Source organism: Ictidomys tridecemlineatus, chromosome 11, assembly GCF_052094955.1.
Source record: "Ictidomys tridecemlineatus isolate mIctTri1 chromosome 11, mIctTri1.hap1, whole genome shotgun sequence".
Classification (NCBI taxonomy): domain Eukaryota; kingdom Metazoa; phylum Chordata; class Mammalia; order Rodentia; family Sciuridae; genus Ictidomys; species Ictidomys tridecemlineatus.
Window position 1 is genome coordinate 20,779,185 of NC_135487.1, and position 20,078 is coordinate 20,799,262.

The following is a 20,078-nucleotide window of genomic DNA, read 5'->3' on the forward strand; positions in this document are numbered from 1 at the left end:
CCCGGCTTCTGCAGGAGCCTTCCCCGACCCCTGCACCTGAGTCCCACAGGTTGAAACCCCTGACCCTAGCCCCGGCTCTCCAGCCCCTGACGGCCCCAGGGTGCACGCGGCTCCTCTTCCTGGTGGACAGGATCTGAAGTGCCTTCTCCCTCCAGAGCGGCCCCTGGTGCATCAAAGGGGACGGAGACCAGGTCGTGTTCTACGGGTGACGGGTGACGTTGGCCTGGGGAGGCAGCCTGGGGCGTGAGCGGTGTGACAGGGAGCACACCCTGGGGAAAGGGCACCTTGCAGGTGACTCAGGCGCAACCACGTCCCCCCACCTGCCCAGTTCATCTAAAGGACCCTGCAGCACACGTCACCCCTGAGCCTCGGCCCAGATCCCTTCGTCTCAGGTGAGGAGAGCCTGGGAGACAGGCACCTGTTCAAGGCCCACAGGGAGGTTCGAGGGAAGCAAGAACCGCGGAGAGGGCACCGGTCAGCACCACGGAGGGCGCCACGGAGGGCACCTTCTCCTCATTTAACTTGGACCCAGGGCCAGGTCTTGCCGCCCTGGGTGCCTGCCTGCTGCCTTCTCTCTGGCCCTGAGCGGGTCCTGCAAACAGGACATGTCCGTGGCCCCCGTTTCACTGACGGGGAAGGGAGACCCCGTCTCCTGGCCTCATGGCCAGGAAGGACAGTCGAGTACACATGCCGGATCCTGACCCACTGTGGGGCCATTTGTCCAGCTGCCTCTGCTCTCCCTGGATGGCCCCGTCCAGGGGGACCCTCTGGAGCCTGCAGCTGCATTTCCCTGCCCCTTCCCGCAGGTTCTGTTGGCAGAGGAGCCCGCAGAGGAGCAGGGCGGGTCTCCCTCTGGCCTTGGCGCAGCGGGAGCTGCACGGCCTATGGCCCTGGCAGCAGCAGGGACATTGGCCACCTCAGGAGCAGCGGAGGTGGCCCTGTGTCCACCAGCACTGGCCGCGGGCACCACTCTTCTCCTCTCTTCCTCCAGCCCTGGGTGGTGCCGTTCCCCGGGGACCGACAGGAGCCACACGCCCGCCCTCCCCTCCCTCGGTCCCCTCAGCCCTTCCAACCCTTCATGGCCAGTGTCTGCTTCTGTCCCTCCTCTGCACTCGGATCTCCTGAGTGGTCCCCAAGAAGGGCAGCCCTGAGCAGCAGGAGTGTCCTCAGGAGACAGACCGAGGAAGACGCCGTGGGTGATGGCCTCAGCGCCGTGGTGACCTCATCGTCACGGGAACCACGGGAACGAGATGCGGGGTGGGGGGCTCCCCGCAATCCGTGACCGCCCGTGTCGTCAATTGAAGGCAGGCCTTGGGCACACCAAAGAACCGGGGCCGATGATGGCTTCCGACTGAGTTTCAGAAAGAAAATGACAAGCTCCAGGCTTTACACTCTTTAAACGCTCAGATCAAAGTATCCTCAGAGAACCAGAGATCCACGGGGGCCTAAAGAAATGTCCTGCGTCAGCACCCTGGAGAGCTCCAAGGCAGGTGCAGCTGGGGGCAGGGGGTGGATGGGAGTCCCTGAAACAAGGCTGGCGCGGGGCAGGCAGGACCAGACTGCGGACTTCAAGTGACGCACCAGGCACTACCATCTTTGTCCTGAGGATAGCAGGATCCCATTCAAGTGTTTTAAGCAGAGTCCAAAATGCAGGAAGCAGAACTGATAGGCTAACAGTCGTCTTTCCAGAAATTTCTTGAGGCCCGTGGCGTGAATCGTGGTGGAGGAAAGAGGGGGACCGCGAAGGCTGAAGGAAAGACGACCCCCGAGGCCTGAGGGGAGGACAATCACAACAGTGAGCGCCCACGTCTGGGTGAGCTTCACGCATCCCCGGGCTGTCCCCAGGTCCCAGGCAGGGGCCACATCTTCGTCTCTTCCCTTCCCAGGAAGCTCTAGATGCCTCCTGGTCTCAGCCACCGCACGTCTCCCCGCAGAGGCTGGCAGAGGCTCCCAGAGGCTGAAGGGAGGAAGAGGGGATGTGGGCGGCGACGGGACCTTGCTTCAGAGCCTGGTGCAAACCCCAGGCAGAGAGAAAATTGGCAATTAGTGGACGGTGGGAAGAGGGACATCAGAAAAGGCTCCGCATTAGAAACGTCACCCAGTGACCTGTGTCATTTTGCTTCATCTGGAACAAATTGCTCTGTACCCGGAGCAGATCTGAGGGGTTTCTGGGGCAGCACGTTTCTCACATGGCTGTTTCCTGCTGCACTGGGCACGGCCTGGACGGCGGCAGCCAGGGCCAGACCCCAGCAGCCCAGCCCGGGGAAGAGCGAGACAGCCCCGCTCCCCCGGCCCCTCAGGGAGCCCCTCAGAAGGAGCATGGGGTCAGCCAGCCCTCTGCAGGGCCCCAGCCCTGGACAGGACCCCAGCCAGCCCTCTGCAGGGCCCCAGCCCTGGACGGAGGTGCCTGGGTCGGGTGGAGCCCTGGTGTCCGGTGACTCAGGGTGCCCCGCTATGGCGTCCCCTGGGCGCTTTCTCCAACACAGAAGGCCAGGCCCACCCAGACTCTAATCGGATCTGGACACCCAGTCTCCCAGGTGATCTGTGCCCAGGGGACACTGTGAGGGACAGAAGGACACTCACCGACACGTCTCCAGGGAGGCAGGGAGACGCGGGGGCCTTGAACCCCCGACGCACGACTTCCTCGTCTGTAAAGCGGGACTATCCCACTCACTGAATGACCAAGCCAGGCCCTGTCCTGGGCCCAGTGGGGTCAGATGGGGCCCCATCCGCCCAGTGCACCTCGTGTCCCCAGCGTGGGGATTGGAGGATGGTGATGGAGCCTGGGACCCAGAGTCTGAGCACAGGGAACCCCTGTGAGGGGAAGGACAGCAGCAGAAACAGGCCCGAGGCGGGAGGCCGTGAGTGACCTCCTCTCCCTCACTCCCCCTAGCCCTGAGAGTTGGTGCCGCTCCCTATTTTTGAAAGGAGAAAGCTGAGGCCCAGAGAGGTGAAGTGCATTGCCCAAGGGTACACAGCTTGCCCAGGAGGGCCCAGCTCAGATCCTAGCCCCATATTTTCCCCATGACCCCCGGCTGTGGTTCTGGACCCAAATGGGCCTTCTTCAGCCCTTGAATCAGCTTCCTGGGGGTCAAAAGGACCTTCCAGGCCATTCCACGAGACCTTGGCACCAGGACCCTTCAGGCCACCAAGCTCTTCCTCTTTCTGGACGAATCCCTCCTCCACAGAGTGGGATGGAACCCTGCCCATGGCCGTCAACCCTGGCCCCTCACCCCTCCTCTCTGGGACCTGGTTTCCTCCCCTGTAAAACAGGGACAAGGACAGCCCCAGAGGTACTGGGAGCATGGTGGCTGTGGTGGGGTCTCTGCCTATCGCCCGGAGCAGGTGGCCCCTGTGTCCTCTCTGCAGGACCCCTTCCCACCCTCCCACCCTGCCCGGGGCTCTTCTCCCAGGGCCCCCTCCCGCCTGGACTCCCCACATCTGGCCTCGGTCCCCCCCTTTGCCCCCCTCGCATTCTCCTGGACGGTCACTGTTCTGTGGTTGCTCACTTCCTCACCTTGCTTGGCTGCCCCCTGACCATGCAGGAGCTCTGAGGACAGGGACCCGCAGGCCTCATTCACAGCTGGTCCCGTGCTCAACCTAGAGCCCGCCACCCAGGAGCCCGAGGACAGGGACCCCGACTAGATGTCAGGGTGGGGCGAGAACCAGCGGCCCCCACCCCAGCACCCAGGGCTCCACCAGGAGGCCTTGACTGCTCGTCCACTCTCCAGAAGGAAGCTCGGGGCCTCTGGGCTGGTGCTAGGGAGGGTCCAAGGCTGCCACCAAGCTGTCCCCCTCCCTGGCCACGTGCTTTCCAACTGGCTCCTGCCGCCCCAGGCTCCTGGCCTTCCAAGGGTCCCCTCTCCTCTCAGAGATGGCTGCCAGGATTAACTGATCTGCCGCAGGGTGACAAGGGCCACAGGCGGTCCTGCACCTGAGGACCAGGAGCCCAGGAGGAGGACAGAGCCGCCAGGTGCCCGGAAGGCACAGGCCTGTGGGCAGCCTCCTATGGGGCAGCAGCAGAGCGTGGACAAGGTGGCCTGGCCCCGCGGCTGAGCGGAGGAGGCACCATGGGGTGGGGAGGCTCTGGCACGGGGCGCCCCCAGGCTTAGGGCAGGGGCTGGGGAGGGTGACAAGCATTCGGGTGCACCCCTGTGCAGAGGCCCACCTGGCTCAGCCCCAGGGGACCAGCCGGACCGCGGCCCTGAGGCCTCACCTGGCACCTGGATTCCCTGTCCCTCTGGCCCTGGGCTCACCCCGGTCTGGGCTGCTGGGGGGACCTGAGGGGAGCCCTGTCCTCAGAGCCGCGCCCCAGCCTCGAGCCTCCAGGATCCTCTCTGCCTCCAGGGGAACCCCAGGCAGTGGGGGGTGGTTACCTGTGGGTGGCCAGGTGTGGAAGAGGCAGAGCTGGGGCCCATCCCTCTCCCCCAGTCCTCCCTGGGTCCTCTCCAGGAGGCAGCCATGGCCGTGGGAGAGATGGCTGCGAGGTGGCCGTGGCCGTGGCCGTGGCCGTGGCCGGAGGCTGGCGGTCGGCCTCCCCTGCACCCCTGTGCACTCGGCTGCCCCGGGTGAGAGCGTCCTCAGCTCCCGAGAACCCCCGCCTGCTCTCCTCTCAGACCTGCCCAGGCCCGTCTGAGCCTCTTTGCCCTTGAGTGGGGACAGAGGGACCCCCCAGCCTGCTCTGTGCCTGCCCAGCCTGCGGCTCCCCGGCTCCCAGAAGAGAGCTTTTCCTTCCATTGTCCCCACAGCTGGCTGTGTGGACCCCCTGATGTCACCAGAAATACAGGAAGAAGGGACATCCACGGCAGAGTGCCACCATCAAAGTCCCTCCTGTCCTCAGCTTCCAATCGGTAAATCAGGGTTGGTGACAGCTGTGGCCTGGGAATGGATGAGGGTTAAGGAGATCATGGGGGACAGTGACTGGATCAGAGGTGGCACCGGTCACAACAGCTGCAGAGTCTCCTCCCCCTGTGGCCTCAGGCAGAGGAGGGAGCCACACCTCTCCAAGCACAGGGTCCTTGTCCACAAAAAGAGAACAACACACTCTTCCTCACAGCTTCATCATAAGGACAAAGTAGGTAATCACCTTCCCGTTCCTACACCATCTCCCAGGGTCACTGACCTCACCATGTCCCCCAGCAAGGCCACCCTCAGGCTCCCGGCATAACCAGGAGCCCCACGCTCTGAGGACAAAAGGCTCAATGTCCCATCTCGGGGTGGAGGAGGAGGCCCCCAGGATGAGAGTGGGCTCAGAGCCCCCCACCCCACTCCTCACAGAGCCGACCCGCTGCAGAGACGCTGGCGTCACCTCTAATTGTGTTGACTTCATCCTAACTGCGGTGGTTACCCAAGGGCACCAGATGTTTAGAGAAACCACCTCCGACTTTGTGCGCATATGGAATTTGGTTCTGCCCTGGGGCCTGCGCATCTCAGATGTTTATTTTAAGAGCAAGACAGTCTCGACTGTGTGGGGAGAGGAGGTGTGGCACAGGGGACAGAGGAGATGTGGCACAGGGGACAGCTCCCAAGGGCCCTCACAGGGTGGAAGCCAGGCCCGCCCTGGGGGTCTGAGTCACGGGGTATGGGCCAGAGCCCCAGAGGTCACAGAGCCCCAGAGTGGTGACTGTCATGTGAGGCTAACAGTCAGTGGCCAGCACTTCCCAAGCACTCACGATGGGCCTGGCAGTGTTCTGGTTTTCACATTCATTTGTTCATGTAATTCTCTCTACATCCCAGGAAGCACAGATTCTATTACTTCCACAATTAGCAGACAAAGAAACGGGTGAGAGGGTTAAGTGACTCGTGCAATGACCTGCTGTGGGTAAGGGGCAGAGCTGGGATTGGAACCTGGGGCATCGGGCCTCAGACCTGACCTAAAGCACCATAACAAAGTCCAGATTTCCCAGCATACTGTAAAGGATTTTCAATAAATAACCTGGCTTCTTTTGACATGCATCAGTTAGGTTTTGCTGCGTAACAAACTACTCCATAACAAACTGGCTTAAGAGAGCAGTGGGACATGAGCCGATCGCCCACAGTGGCAGGAATGGAGGCCGTGCTTGGGCTCAGCACCGTGGGCCTCCTTATCAAGGCTGATGACCCAGTGCTACTGCGGAGAGCCCAACAGTCCACGGCAGAGAGGAACATTCAGCTCCAACATAGAACCCTTCCCTGCAGGGACCTGCCGGCCACTGGGGAGCAGATTGGATACATGGCCCCTTCATCGTGGAGAGGGTTCAGATTCCTCCTCACGATCATGGACACACGTCCTGACGTGGCCTTGCCTTGCTTGGATGATGCTCCTCGTCCAGCAGCAGCATCCACAAACGCCTTTCCCCCATCCTGGTGCTCCTCTCCGCTGCGGCTTCTGGTCACAGAATTCAGTGACAGCAGAGGAAGGGCAGGCGTCAGCTCACGTCCACGAGATCAACTGCTTTCATCCTCTACTCCAAAGTGGCCGGCCGAACCGAAAGGTGGAATGGCCCCCTGAGGGCCCCATCGGGGTGCCCATCAGAAAAGACAGGTGTTCTCTCCTACAGGATGGAGAGTGTGCCGGAGCCCAAGACCACAGATGCCCAGGAGCCACGCCCTCCCCCGTCCCCTGAGCCCCAGATGTGGACGTGGCTCCGACCACTGCTCCCCCAACAACACCCTCACAGTCTCTGGTTCCCATCCTAGCAAAGCTGAGCTCTTCTCATTCCAAGAATCTAGTCCTCCCAGGACACAACTTGGGAGACTGAGGCAGGAGGATCGGGGGTTTGAAGCCAGCCTCAGCAAACTTAGAAAGGCCCTGAGCAACTTAGAGAGACCCTGTCTCAAAATAAATTACAAAGACCCTCCCGATGAAGCAAACACTTTGATACTAGACGTCCCTGCTTAGATCACCATGCAGCGGGGCTCCTGCCGTGCTCTGGTGAGGAAGGGTTGATTTTCTCCACAGAGAGCGACGGGCTCAGGGACATCATTCTGCAAACATTTGCAATTCTTATCTAGAAAATCCACTCACGTTGCAGGGCACTCAGTGAGCTGGAACCTGATTCTTCTTATTTTCCGTAAGAGAAGCTATTGAACCACAGGCTTGGAGGGTGGCGGGTTGGGAGTCATCTGCCTAAGCAGCGCAGGGCCGTCTGGGAGAGAACGAGCAAGCAGATCAATCCCTGTTCTCTGAGGCTGGAATCTCTTAAAATAATGAGGGAAACCCAGGGGACCCTGAGCGAGGCCCAGGGGTGGGGAAGGCAGTCCGTTCCCTGAACGAGGCCTCGCTGGGCAAAAGGAAGGGACAGGTCTGGCCCCTGAAGCAAGCAGGTGGCTCACAGTGCTGAGAATGCTACCCACCTTGACCCACCGTGGCTGACCACATGCTCCGGAAGGTGCCACCAAGTGGGACAGAAGGGTTGTCACACTGGGAGCCACTGGGTGTCAAGAAGAGGCAACGTCACTGTGAGAGGAGCGTGGGGGCAGGCACTGCTCTGTGCCGAAGAAGCACGTGGCCCAGGCACGACTGGAGTCAAAGGCAACGTCAGGGACAGTGGCAGGAGGTCACGTCATAGACGTGTCCCCCAGGCCCTTCTGACTTCTCAGGTCCCCGCTGCCTTCAACTTCAAGACCAGAAGCCATTGGTCCCCTAAAGCATAACCTACCCCAGCCTGCGACCATTTCACGGAGGAGAACGAGGAAGTCCAGGACGTCAGAACCACCGAGCACTGGCGAGGTGGCCGGAGCCCCGGGCTTGAGTTCCTCCATGAAGCTCCCACGCAGGCCAGGCAGGGAGAGGGACACTGGGAGCAAGGCCACCTGCAGAACCATGCTTGGAAATCAGAGGCTCAGGGTGGATTTCAACCGAGGGAAGGAGCAGGAGACGCAGAGATGCAGGGGGAAGGGAGGGGACAGGTTGGAACACACACACGTTAGGCAGGAAGAGAACAAGGGGAGCCCAGGCTCCACTTTACAGGCGGGAACTGAAGCTCGGTTTGTAATGATCAAGAGAAACACAGGGTGAGAGGCAGGGAAGGTGGCAGAGTGGTTCCTTGTCTAAGCGGCCACGTTTATTTATGCCAATAGGTCACATTAGGTCATTAGTACCCTGACCACCTGTTGTCTAGGGTATCGGGAAGGTTCTTATTCTGCAGCTACATTTCACGCTTACAATATGCAATGTCAGGAGCTTTGTGCAGCTCTCAAGAAAGTCCATTGTCTGAATTCACTGTTAAGGGGACAGCTCCAGGGGCCCCGGAGCTGGGGAAACCTTGTAGTTATCCGGGAAACTTCTATTCCCGGGAGCTATGGGCCTGCCATCAAGGTGGAGGCTTGACGAGGCTCTACAGAGGCATCTCAGGGCTTTGCCAGACACTGCACATGTATGAGCCAGATTATTAGATCCTGAGAGAGACTGCAGGGCATTGTAAGGGTGGGAAGGAGGGTGCCTGTTACCCCGGGAGTTTCCTCACCAGGGGAACGCTTGCCTGTACATTTCCACGGTCAGAATCCCTACATCGGTCACCTAAGTGACAGGGAACTGAGTGTCTTGACCACTTTGTCAACGGTGTGACTTCAGTTGGCAGAGCTTCAGGGTCCCAAGCCAGGGCCTGGGAAGCTCTCCATTGCACGTGGGAAGGAAGGGAATTCAGTTTCCCCTAATTTCACACTGCAGTAAGCTCTTTCCAATCTCAAGCAGACTTTCTAAATACTGGAATGAATTTTTATATTTTCATAGACAACACTGGGACATTTGTCCTAAAATGTACAATAAAAATCTCAATAATTCCCATTAGTCAGAATTCTAGGCACCTCCTCATTATCTAGAAAAAAAAATCGTTTGGCTCAACTTCCTAATGAGGTAAACAAGACAGGAAGTGTCAATATTTATCCCGCTTGAGAGGCAAGTAGTCGTCAAGCCTTTGAGTGAGAATATCACCTCCTGGAAGGACTTCAGCCATCAGGTAACTGATCCCCACCTTCCGGTTCTTTGTCTTGTGTACCCAACTGAGCTTTCAGCAATGTAATAAAAACTTTGACATTTACGGAGCACCTTCTGTGTGCTGAGACCTGGACGAGGGCCATAGATCATACCTTTAACCCTCACACCAAGACTATGACTGTATTATCAGCCCCACCTTACAGATCAGGGCACAGAGGCACAGAGAGATTGGGTACCCTGCCCAAGGTCACACCGTTTAGCAACAGAGCTGGCATCGATCCCAGGCAGTTGGGCCCCAGAGCATACTCTTTTAATTCCTCTCCTGTGCAATCTCCTATAGCAGAGCTAACCCATTGATTCTCCTGCATAAAAACCTTTGAAAATGTTGCCTAAAAATCCTCATCCCAGCTGATGCATTTACTGCTCCCCTGCCTGGATCTCTTTGCCCTAAATTCCTACAAGGCTAACTCCTTCCCATACACTCAGGCCTGACCTCAAATGTAAACCCTCCTATTAAACTTGGCATCCCCACTCCACCCTCCACCCAGCCCCAGGCCCTCTTCCTATACGTTGTCTCTCTTTCCTTGAAGCACCTCCTGACTGTCTGAAATCACTCTCTTATTATTGATTCGTTAATTAGAAAGCCTCAGCCAGGCAAGACTATTACCTGGAACTGTTTTTGGCAGGGGGTTACTGGGGATTGAATTCAGGGGCACTCAGCCACTGAGCCACATCCCCAGCCCTATTTTGTATTTTATTTAGAGACAGGGTCTCACTGAGTTGCTTAGACCTTGCTTTTGCTGAGGCTGGCTTTGAACTCACAATCTTCCTGCCTCAGTGTCCTGAGCTGCTGGGATTCCAGGCCTGCACCACCAGGCCCAGCGCTAGCCTGTCCTTTTCAAGGGGCCTAGGACAGTGCTTGAAACAGACCAGACGTCCGTTGGGTGATGGACGGATGAGTGAATGAACACATGCCCACGTGGTTTCCTTTCTAGGTGGGAAGCAGAATGACCTCTGAAGAAATCGCAGATCAGATTTGAAGTTCGTCTTTCATTTATCCATAAACAAGTTTGGCTGAACTAATAGAAAGAGCCAGTAAACAGCCAAGGGGAAGTCCATCCTGTTCAGGGAGCGGGTCACTTGCGGCCTTTCTGTCCATCAATTCTTATCAGATGGGAAAACCACAACTCCAAGAGAGGGGGACGGTCGTGTGGATCCACACATGGAGCCAGAAGTAAATTTGAGGCAAGAAACCAGCTGTCCTCGCCCTTCGTATTTACTTCTGAAGCCGTCGGGAGGTACTCAGTCTGTTGTGGGCACATAAATCAGTGCTGCTTTTCTTGATAGCATTCTAATTAAAATAGCAATAGCGACTTAAACACAATAATAGTGATGCAACACATAACACTGTCAATCCCCACAGCGACCCTCGGAGAGGCCACTATTATTATCTCCATTTTACAGATGGGGAAACTGAGGCCCAGAGAGAGGAAGCACTTTGTCCAGGACTGACTAGTGTGTAGTTAGTGAAGACAAGATTTGAACAGAGGCAGTATGGAAATGTGCTCCAAAAGCATTCCGTCTGACAGAACCACTTCTTGAAAGTCCCCCAAAGAAAAGGATTAGAGTGTAAGTGACAACGCACTTAATATGGGTGACATGGTGTCTAAGAAGACAGCTGGATTCTTTCCACACGTACCAGGGTGTTATCTCTCCACCACCCAGTGGACACCTGCTCCAGGTCCCCGGATGCGGGCATCGTGGCAGTGGCCTGGCTCTTGCTTTGGCACAGAGCGTTTCAAGACACTGAGGATCTTTCCTGTCTTGGGATCCCAAGACCCCTCCTGGATCCCAAGGCCAAGAGCCCCCCATCCTCAGCCTCAGGGTCATGTGCCTTCCCACCAGCCTGTCAGCGGTCAGTGGCTGATAGAAGCAGCCCCCCCCAGCTCCAGGTGACGTCACCCCACATCCTCCCGGTGACACCACCCTCCCTCTTTGTTAGGCAGCGAGACGCAGATGCTCAAAGGTGGAAGGAAAGATGGTAGGAAGAGGCGCGTTTCTCCAGCTGAAAGGATCCGCCTTGCAGGCAGGAGATGGGCGGCAGAGGGACGGGCCAGCAGGCTGAAAGGACAGAAAGGCTGGTGAATGAACGTGGCGGCCTCTCCGCTTAACGGCGGACGTGGGGCACCAGGCAGGGAGGACAGAGGGCTCCATCCCTCCTGGGACGCGGATGCCATGCGGGTCAGGGGTGCAGGAAAACCCTGCCCTGCAGGAGGGCGGGTGCTGCCTCCCAGCCCCACGGGGCTTGTTTTCTAGACGTGAGGCAGCCCCTAACACGCCACCTGGAGCCTCTGCACCCACCTCCCCGACCCCGTGGCCCTCATGCTCTGTCTCCGCCCGGCTGCAACCTTAAATGTCAAGTGTCTCTTCTCCAACAGCGCTGAACAGAGATAAAGAGGATCAGGGGATATTTTTATCCTGTTCAAAGATCACCTGGAGTGACTGGGAGTAAACAGACCCCCCTGGAGCCCCGTCTCTTCTCCCCACACCCCCTGGCCCCTCCTGCTCCCCTTCCCACTTCCTCCAAGGCTGCTCCGGCTGCTCCTGGTACTGGGTGAATTCACCTGTCACCGGGGCCTGCCTTGCAAACCAAGTCCCCACCTTAACCCTGATCCCGGGCCAGGTACCAGTGAAAGACTCTGATTTGGAAAAATGACAGGAGAGGTCAGGAGGGAAGGGGGTGGGGGGGTCCTCTGGTCTTGAATTAAGATTCCAGCAACAGCCTCAGTGGCGCCATCTTGGAAGTCACCCCCAGGCCCCTGGGGCCACCTGAGAAGATGCCAGGTTTTGAACCGGTCAGCAGCAGGATGCTAAAATCAGCTGACAGGAGCTCAGTGAAACATACTGACTCTTAATACAGAGCAGCCAAGGCTACTTAAATATGTAAAAGTATAATTCATCACTCAAAGGCCACTTTGTGCTACAGAGAGATGCCAGTCTTCTGGAACCTTCATAACCGGGCTTTTAGCAACCGTAGCACTTTGAAGAAGCCTGGGACCCATGTAATTATCACAGAACTACTTTCCATTTACTGAACACCTGCTACATGTCAGGCACTAAGCAATTGACTTTATATACATAGCGTCATTCCCTCTCCAAAATAACTGAGATAGATGACGTGAACCATTTTAATACAGGCAAAGAGAGGTTCAGCAAGGCCAGGTGACATACTCAAGGTCACAGTCACACAGCTAGTCACTGGTAGAGTCAGATTCTAAACTCACATGGGTAAGATTCTAAAACTCATATATTGACTTCTGCTTTGGTCATGATAGAGTAACTGTGTTCCTTTGTGCCTTCCCCATCCAAAAACAAATGAAAACTGGGCAAGACACATAAGACAGCTACTTCAGAGGCTGGACAGCAGAGAGCTAGGGTTGCTACCAACCCTGCAGGCACACCAGCATTCCACCAGGAGGCGCTCTTCAGACCACTGCCCTGGGAGGGGCAACAGAAGGAAAACCTCCCCTGGGCTGGGGAGGCTGACAAGTTTACGGAGACAGAGACCTGGAATCTGCAGAGAAAAAGAGAAGAGGTAGCTACACAGAGAAAGAACTTCAGAAAGCTGCACAGATGTCCCTTAGAGTCCACTGCTGAGCATAAACCTGCACAGGCACCAGGAGAATGAGGCCAGGGCAAGAAAAATCAAGAAGCAGAATTCTCAAGTTCCAACAGAGCTATGCAACCTGTGCACTCTGGCCACCTGGAGTGCACAGACCCCCCTGAGTACTTGAAGTAATAAGTAGAAGCTCTTAAGGATCATGCCCTTAGAAGGGACATCCTAGTGTTCAGGCTCCCCAAGATTCACGATGACAACCAGAAAACAAGCTCGAATGGTTTAAACTGATCTCTGTAACCTAACTTTATTAAAACAAACTTCAATACTCCTTAAAGGAAAATAACAAAATCCAGAAATGCAAAAATTAGACAATCAAAATGTCCAGCATAAAATCATAAGTGTCTAGACATAAAAATATGACCCAGACCAGGGTTTGAGCATCAATAATTTGTAGAACTATGTCAAGCCATCTAACCTATGTGAAAAAAGAGTCCCACAACAGGGAGGGGTGAAGAAAAAAATATTTGGCTGAATTTTATGAAAATTATGAATGCATGAATCCAAGGATATCAACAAACCCCAAACAGGATAGTTTTTAAAATGCGTTAAACCCATTATTGATATGTTAATCTACAAATCCAGTGAGAGACAAATTGTCCAGCTGACAGAGCAAAAAGATGTCACATGCAGGGGAGCAAAGACAAAGATGACTGTCGATTTCACAGCAGAACCTGGGATAGGCATCTCTGCAATGTCAGAGGGGAACCCATTTAGAATTCTACCTCCTTTACCCAGCACCATCAAAAAAGAAAAATTCTATCTTCTTCAAACAAAGGCAAAATAAAAATATTTTCAGACACAGAAAAATTAAATGATTTTCACTACCAGAACTGAACTGCAGGAAAAAAGAAAGAAAGTTCTTCAGTTGAAGGAACATGGTGACAGATGAAAACTGAGACTTCTTGAATGAATGAGTGAGTGAATGAATGAATAGTTAAGTGAATGAATAAAATATGTGAATTCACTTAAATTACATTTTCTCATTTTGGACAAATTTTCTTTAAGATATAACCATTCAAAACAAAAAGAATAATCAACGTATTAGATGGTCGATAATATACATGGAGGTGAAGTATAAAGGATAGGGCAGAAAGGAAGGCATGCTGTCACCTGGGCTCCCCTTACATGGATGTGGCATGAGATTACTTGAAGACACTCTTGCTACATTAAAGTTGCACCTGTGTAAACCCTAGAGGAACCACCAAGAAAATTAAAATGAAATATAACTAATCATATAATAGAGAACACTTAAAAAGTATATTATATTTTAAAATGGCAAGAAAAATAGGAGTAAAAAGTAAATAGCATTTAATAGGTGGATGTAATTGACTTAAATCTAACCACATTGTTGGTTACATTGAGTGCCAATAGTCCAAACACTCAAACTGAAAAAGTAGATTGTCATACTGGATAAAAATTTAAGGGACAACTCTATGTCGTCTGTAAGAAGACCACTCACTTTACATATGAAAGACACAATTAGTTATCAAAATAAAAAGGATAGGAAAAGATATACCATGCAAACAACAATTATAAGAAAGCTAGAGCAATTACATGCATGCCAGCAAAGTCAACTTCAGGACAAGGGTGTTAAAAGAGGTCAAAGGACATTTCATGACAAAGAAACAATTCATCTATAATGGACAACATTTCTAGGTGTATATACACATCTAAGCATCAAATAATGGAGCTTCAAAGTAATAAAGCAAGAAATAAGAAAACTTAAAGGAGACCCAGACAAATGCTTGATAAAATCACTAAGAACAGAGGCTTGAACAACACCATCTTGAGCTAATTAGTGTTTATAGAACCTCTGACGCCTCAACAGGAGGGCACGTATTCTTTGCAAGCACAGGCCAGACAATGCACTGAGCCACAAAACGCTCTCAAAACATCTTTTAAAGGATTAAAATCCTACAGAGTTTGAACTTTAACCACAATATGATTCGACAACAACAACAAAATCACTAACAGCTGTAGAACGCTTAAATATTTTGGAATAAAACAACTCCATCCAAATAATCCATGGTGAAAGAAAAAAATCACAGATAAAATTTTGGAAGTATTTTGAAACACAACATATCAAAATGCATCAAATTTGTAGGTAATAAAATACTAATTAAAGGAAATGTAGCCTTTAACTACTTAGAAAAGAAGAAGGAAAATTGATGACCTCAATTTTTTTCTTCTTCTTCTAGACTTTGGGAGAGAGGTAAATAAATCTCAAGTAAGGAGGAAAATAACTAAAAGAAATAGGGACACAGGCATCACTTTCTAAAAACAGGATAATGAATAGAGAAATCTATAATAACAAAAATTCTTTGAAAAGATTAATGAAGTTGAAAAAAACTTTAACAAAGGCAATCAAGAAAAAAGTCTCAAATCACAAGTACAAAGAATTTAAAAGGAAACTTAACTACACATTCTAACAAAATTAAAGGGAAAAATATGATTGCTAATAACACACCAATCAATTTTAGAGAGAATGGTTATATTCTTTTAAAGACACAAATCACCAAAACAAACACAGGAAGAAACAGAGGACCTTAATAAAGCTGGATCTGGTAAACAGACTGAATTCCTAATTTAAAACCTGTCCACCAAGAAAATTCCAGATCCACACTGACTCACGGGTGAGCTCCAACCACCATTCAGATGAGAAAGGGCAGCGACTTTGAACACATGCTTTATTTCTTGAAGACGGTGTGACCTTGTCAACAAAAATCAAAGAAATCTCTAGAAGAGTAAACTACAGAATGATACTCCTGGATTGGAAGCATCTTTCTTTTTTTTTAAAAAAAAAAAAGCAAAACCTGAGCAGCTCCGCAGCCGTCGGTCTTAGATCTGGGGGGTTCACGTCTGGTCTCATTTGAAGGGAATGACCCTTAATAATAATGTAAAATGTACATAAAACCAGTTCATTACACCTAAGGTCCTTTCCAGCAAGCACCTTGAGCACTGGCATCCAAGATGTGGGCTAGGAGAGCCCAATGTCCTTCCTCCAACCTCCTGGGCTCAGAGCGGTGTCCCCCTGCGTGGACAGCCCTGGGGTCTGAGGCAGGTGCCAAGGTCTAGGGGGCAGACGGACCTCTAATTTGAATCCTACCACTCTCCCAGCTTCCGAGCGGATCATACTGACTTGAGGGACAGGGCAGTGTTGGACACCCCTGTGTTCCTTCAGAAGCCATCACCAAGTTGGGACAAAGCAAGTTCAGTAGGACCCAGACCCCAGCTGAGTCACCCGAGGGGGACTTAGCATGGGGTTCTGTACAGCACTGACTTTCACTCGGTTCCCACAGGTGGGCCCAGAATCCAGGAGCAAGTTAGGAACAATGAGTTGATTCTCCAGGCCCAGGCCCTCCCTTGAGGCCTCCTGAGCCACGGGCCCTGGACGGGTCACCCTGGAGACAGTGACTCTGCGTCAGCTTCCTGCCAGGGGCAAGCTCTGCGAGAGGCCCAGGCCTCCCAACAGGAGCTGAGCCAGGACCAGGAATGTCTTCCGATAGCTCCGCCATGGCTCCAATCCCAGGTGAAGCCTCCAAAGGCGTCGATTTCCCAGGACCCAGGCCAGAGGCCCCCCCAAGGTGTCAGAGGGTGGGTGTGGCAGTGAGATCCTGGCTTCCTCTCCCACAGCCCCTCTCCTCTGCCTGACGACTAACAGCTCTCTGGTAGCAGCAGATCTGTATCTCATGAGGACACGGAGGGCAAGATATTAGGTGAAAGGCCAAGGTTCGTCATCGGAGATTAAAATGCACACACACACACAGCAGTGACAAAGATGAGGCACTTGACTGCAAGCTGGTGCTAGCTTATATAGAAAGTGAGAGTCAGTTACCTTAAACCAGGAAGCCTCCGGGGCCAATCATAGTCAAGGTCAGGTCATCACCTATGGTGCACCACATCCGCCCTGCATAAGATTCATGGGGGGCACGAACTGTCCACGTGTATGGAAGACGGGAGGGCCAATTAGAAGGTTTTCAAAACAACTTGTCATCCGCGCACTGGCAACTTGCCCGTCGCCATGTTGCATTAGGGGCTCCTTATCTGAAAGGCCCAGGGAGTTCTCAGGGAGACTCCCAACATTAGGGATGTTTCCTGAAGCCTCTCTGCCCACTGACCCCAACAGATGAGCCTGGTGCGAGGCCCCCAAGGTCCAGCTGCCCACAGATGTGGGATGGGCCATCTCAGCACATGGATTTCCAGTGTGAGGCTGTGTGATCAACTTTGGTTGGCCTCTGTGTTCTTGGTAACAAATGGTCCTTTGCCTGCAAACAGAGCTACTTTGAGGGCAGTATGAGATCCCAGGTGTGCGGTGGGTGGGGTGATCCCTGCTGGAGAACCTCTATGGCCTGGCCCTCGTCTTCAGGGCTGGAGCCCCTAAGAAAACGCAGAGTGCATGTGCCCAGCTACTGGCCAGCTGAGTGGCTCAGATGACAGTCTCTGGCCTCCTGTGAAGGGGATGTAAGCTTTTTCTGTGGACCTGGTGGTTTGCCTGAGGCAAAGGAAATACCCACTTCCTGGAAGGGACCCTCATCTTTCTCTACTGAGCATCCACTGCAAGCCCAGCACACCCACCTCTTCTCATTTAGTCCCCAAATCACATTAAGGTGTGTGACTTCCATGTCACAGAAGGGGGACTGAAGCCCAGCAAACTTTAGCAAATGGCCAAAGAGGAGAGGAGGGGTCAGGGCTGGGTGTGGAGTCGGGCCTGTGTGGGCCTCCTCTCTCCCTTCTTGCGACTCCCCAGCCCTGCAGTGTGGGCATCTCCTGGGACCTTGTTAGAATGCAGCCTTAGCCCCCAGACCTCAGGGACCCACAGCTGGGGGCTTCCTGTACCCATTTCCTTCCAAGTATCCTCTGATCACAGAGCCTCGGCCTGCACCCACCCTGGCTAGGTTCCGCCTCTCTCCCTGTGAGCCTGCTTCCTCTCCCCCTGCATCCACCCAGCCAGCCCAGGTTCTCAGGGCTCCTCCGTCCCCTGCAACCTTCTCCCCTCTGCCCGGAACCTGCCATGGATTCCCCGTTCCCAGCCTCTTGGCCCACCATGTATCTCTGTCCACCTGTCGGGTGGGGCCCTCCTGGGCTCTTCCTCAGTTCCCTTGGTCACAGTGGTCTGTGACACTATCTGCCCCACCACAGTTCACCCCAGCCCATGTGCTTTCTGACAGTTGTGAGTGGCACCACGGTTCAGGGAGAACCAGCAGTCAGCTTCAGAGCCAGGCAGAGTGCTGTATCCCTGACTCTTCCAAGCTCTGAGCCACTCAGTTGCTCTGAGCCTCTAGAGTGGCAGTTTCCTTTGTGCCATCTCACCCACCCATGGGTCACCAAGGCAGGAAGTTAAAAGGACACATGACACTGTGACCACAGTGTACATTCCAAACCACTGCTTGTTCCTCTGCTAATATCCCATTGTCCAGAGCAAGTCATGTGACTGAAACCAAGAACAAGGATCCAGGAAGTACCTTCTTCCTCTGACAGTGGAAGACGCAGAAATTTACACGGCAAAAGGCACAGAAGCCAGGTAGGGTGTGTTATTAGTTCATGTTCTGTTACTACAGCGAAATGCCTGAGGCTGGGTTCTTCAAAATGAAAGAGTTTATTTATCTCTGGTTCTGGAGGTTCCAGGGCATGGTACAAGCACTGGCTCAGCTCTAGTAAGGCCCTTCTGGCTGCATCACAGATGGCATCACAATGGTGGCAGACAGGAAATCAGATATGAGAGGGGCCAGCAAGGACCGCCCATGAGGTTCCACCTCTTAAAGTCCCTCTACCTGTTCACCTTGCCGCACTGAAAACCAAGTTTCCGATATACTCAAACCAGAGAGATGGGGAAAATCGAATCCAATAATTGCACCATCATGAGTGAACAAGGGATTCAAAACTGGTGAAGAGACACTAGTCTTCAACATAGCCTCTGTGACTTTTAGAATTGACACAACGGTTCCGTGGCTCCACAGGGAGCCAAACCCTGGGGTATCTGAAGTCTCATTTCTATTGAGAAATGGAAACAAAACCCAGCTCATCTGTTCATGGGGGCCAGTCTTATTGGTATGGCTGAAAGAAGGCAGGGCCCCATCATCTACTTGTCCACAAAAAAAGCATTTAAAAAAAAAAAAACCACAGATTGAATCCAGGGACTCTTGACAGAGCCACATCCCTGGCTTGTTTTTTGTTGCTGTTGTTTTTTGTTTTTTATTTTTATTTTTAAATTGAAATTTGCCTTGCTAAGTTGCTGAGGCTGGCTTAGAAATTGCGATCCTCCTGCCTCAGTCTCCTAAGCCGCTGGGATTACAAGCGTGGGCCACCACTCCCAAGCAAAATAGCAGCACTTTGCTCTTTTATTACGTGTAACCAGGTCAAGTTAGACCGTGACATGAACCGGACATGCTTGTTCCATGAGAATGAGTAAGGCTGACTCCTTTTGCTTGGATGTGAGTAGATCCCAGTCCATCCTTACCCTGGCCCTTGACAAAGACTCAACCCCTGGAGAAAAAAGTCCCAAGGCCCAGAAAACAAAAAGTAACAAGGTAAGCCGTCAGCGCCTATGCCATGACTACTTTAGAGTGAACATAAAGAAAACCGCAGAAGCCTTTTGTGGTACATAATCGTTTTTATGGCCTTACAAATCTGGTGTCTCGAAATAAAAACAATCTCCATTCCACATCCCATCTTTTTTCCTCTCAAGGTGAAATCTATTCTTCTTCACGTTGTTAGAGTCCGTATCCTTAAGTCGCCTGTCATGAAACCCCTTCCTTCCCTCATTTGGCCTATTGTCTTTTCCCTCTCGCACGCGAAACTCCGGCCTCGATCCTCGGATTCGATCCTCGGATTCGGGTGTTCCTGCGACTCGGAGTTCTCGGCGTCGTCGGGCCCACGCGACGCGGTGGAGTTAGAACCCAGACGGGGACCGCCTTCCGCTGACCTTCCGGACGCCACCTGCAAAGTTCCTAAAGATGGGCTGGAGACTGAAGATGTTTCTCGGCCTGAGCTTAACAGTAGAGATGGAGGAGAAAGGAGAGCGACAAGACCAGGACGCTGATGGAGCACTGCAGCACGCTGATGGCAGATGACTCGAGGTTCGGCAGGCCACTGGGTACCAAGGGTGGAATCTCGGCCTCCAACTGCGGGGGTAGCAGCAGCGCCAGCAGCAGCAGCCCCAGCCCCAGCCTGACCATCATGCCGCCGCCCATCTCAGTTGTCGCTTGCCGAGCGTCCGATTCGCTGCCCTGGCGCAAAAGATAACAAGGGCGACAGACAGAAGCAGGCGAAGTGGAGAGCGCGGCTGCCGGCCGGGGCTTATATAGCAGGGAGTCACAATGTCGTGACGTCACGACGCATACGTGCGCTCGCCCCGCCCCCTGCAGGTGCGCCACGCCCAGGGGCTCTCCCGCCCATAGGGACTCCACCGCTGGCCTGGCATCTCACCTGTGAACCAAAAACGTGCAAAACAACTCACTTTCCGAGTGCCTACACCCGAAGCTT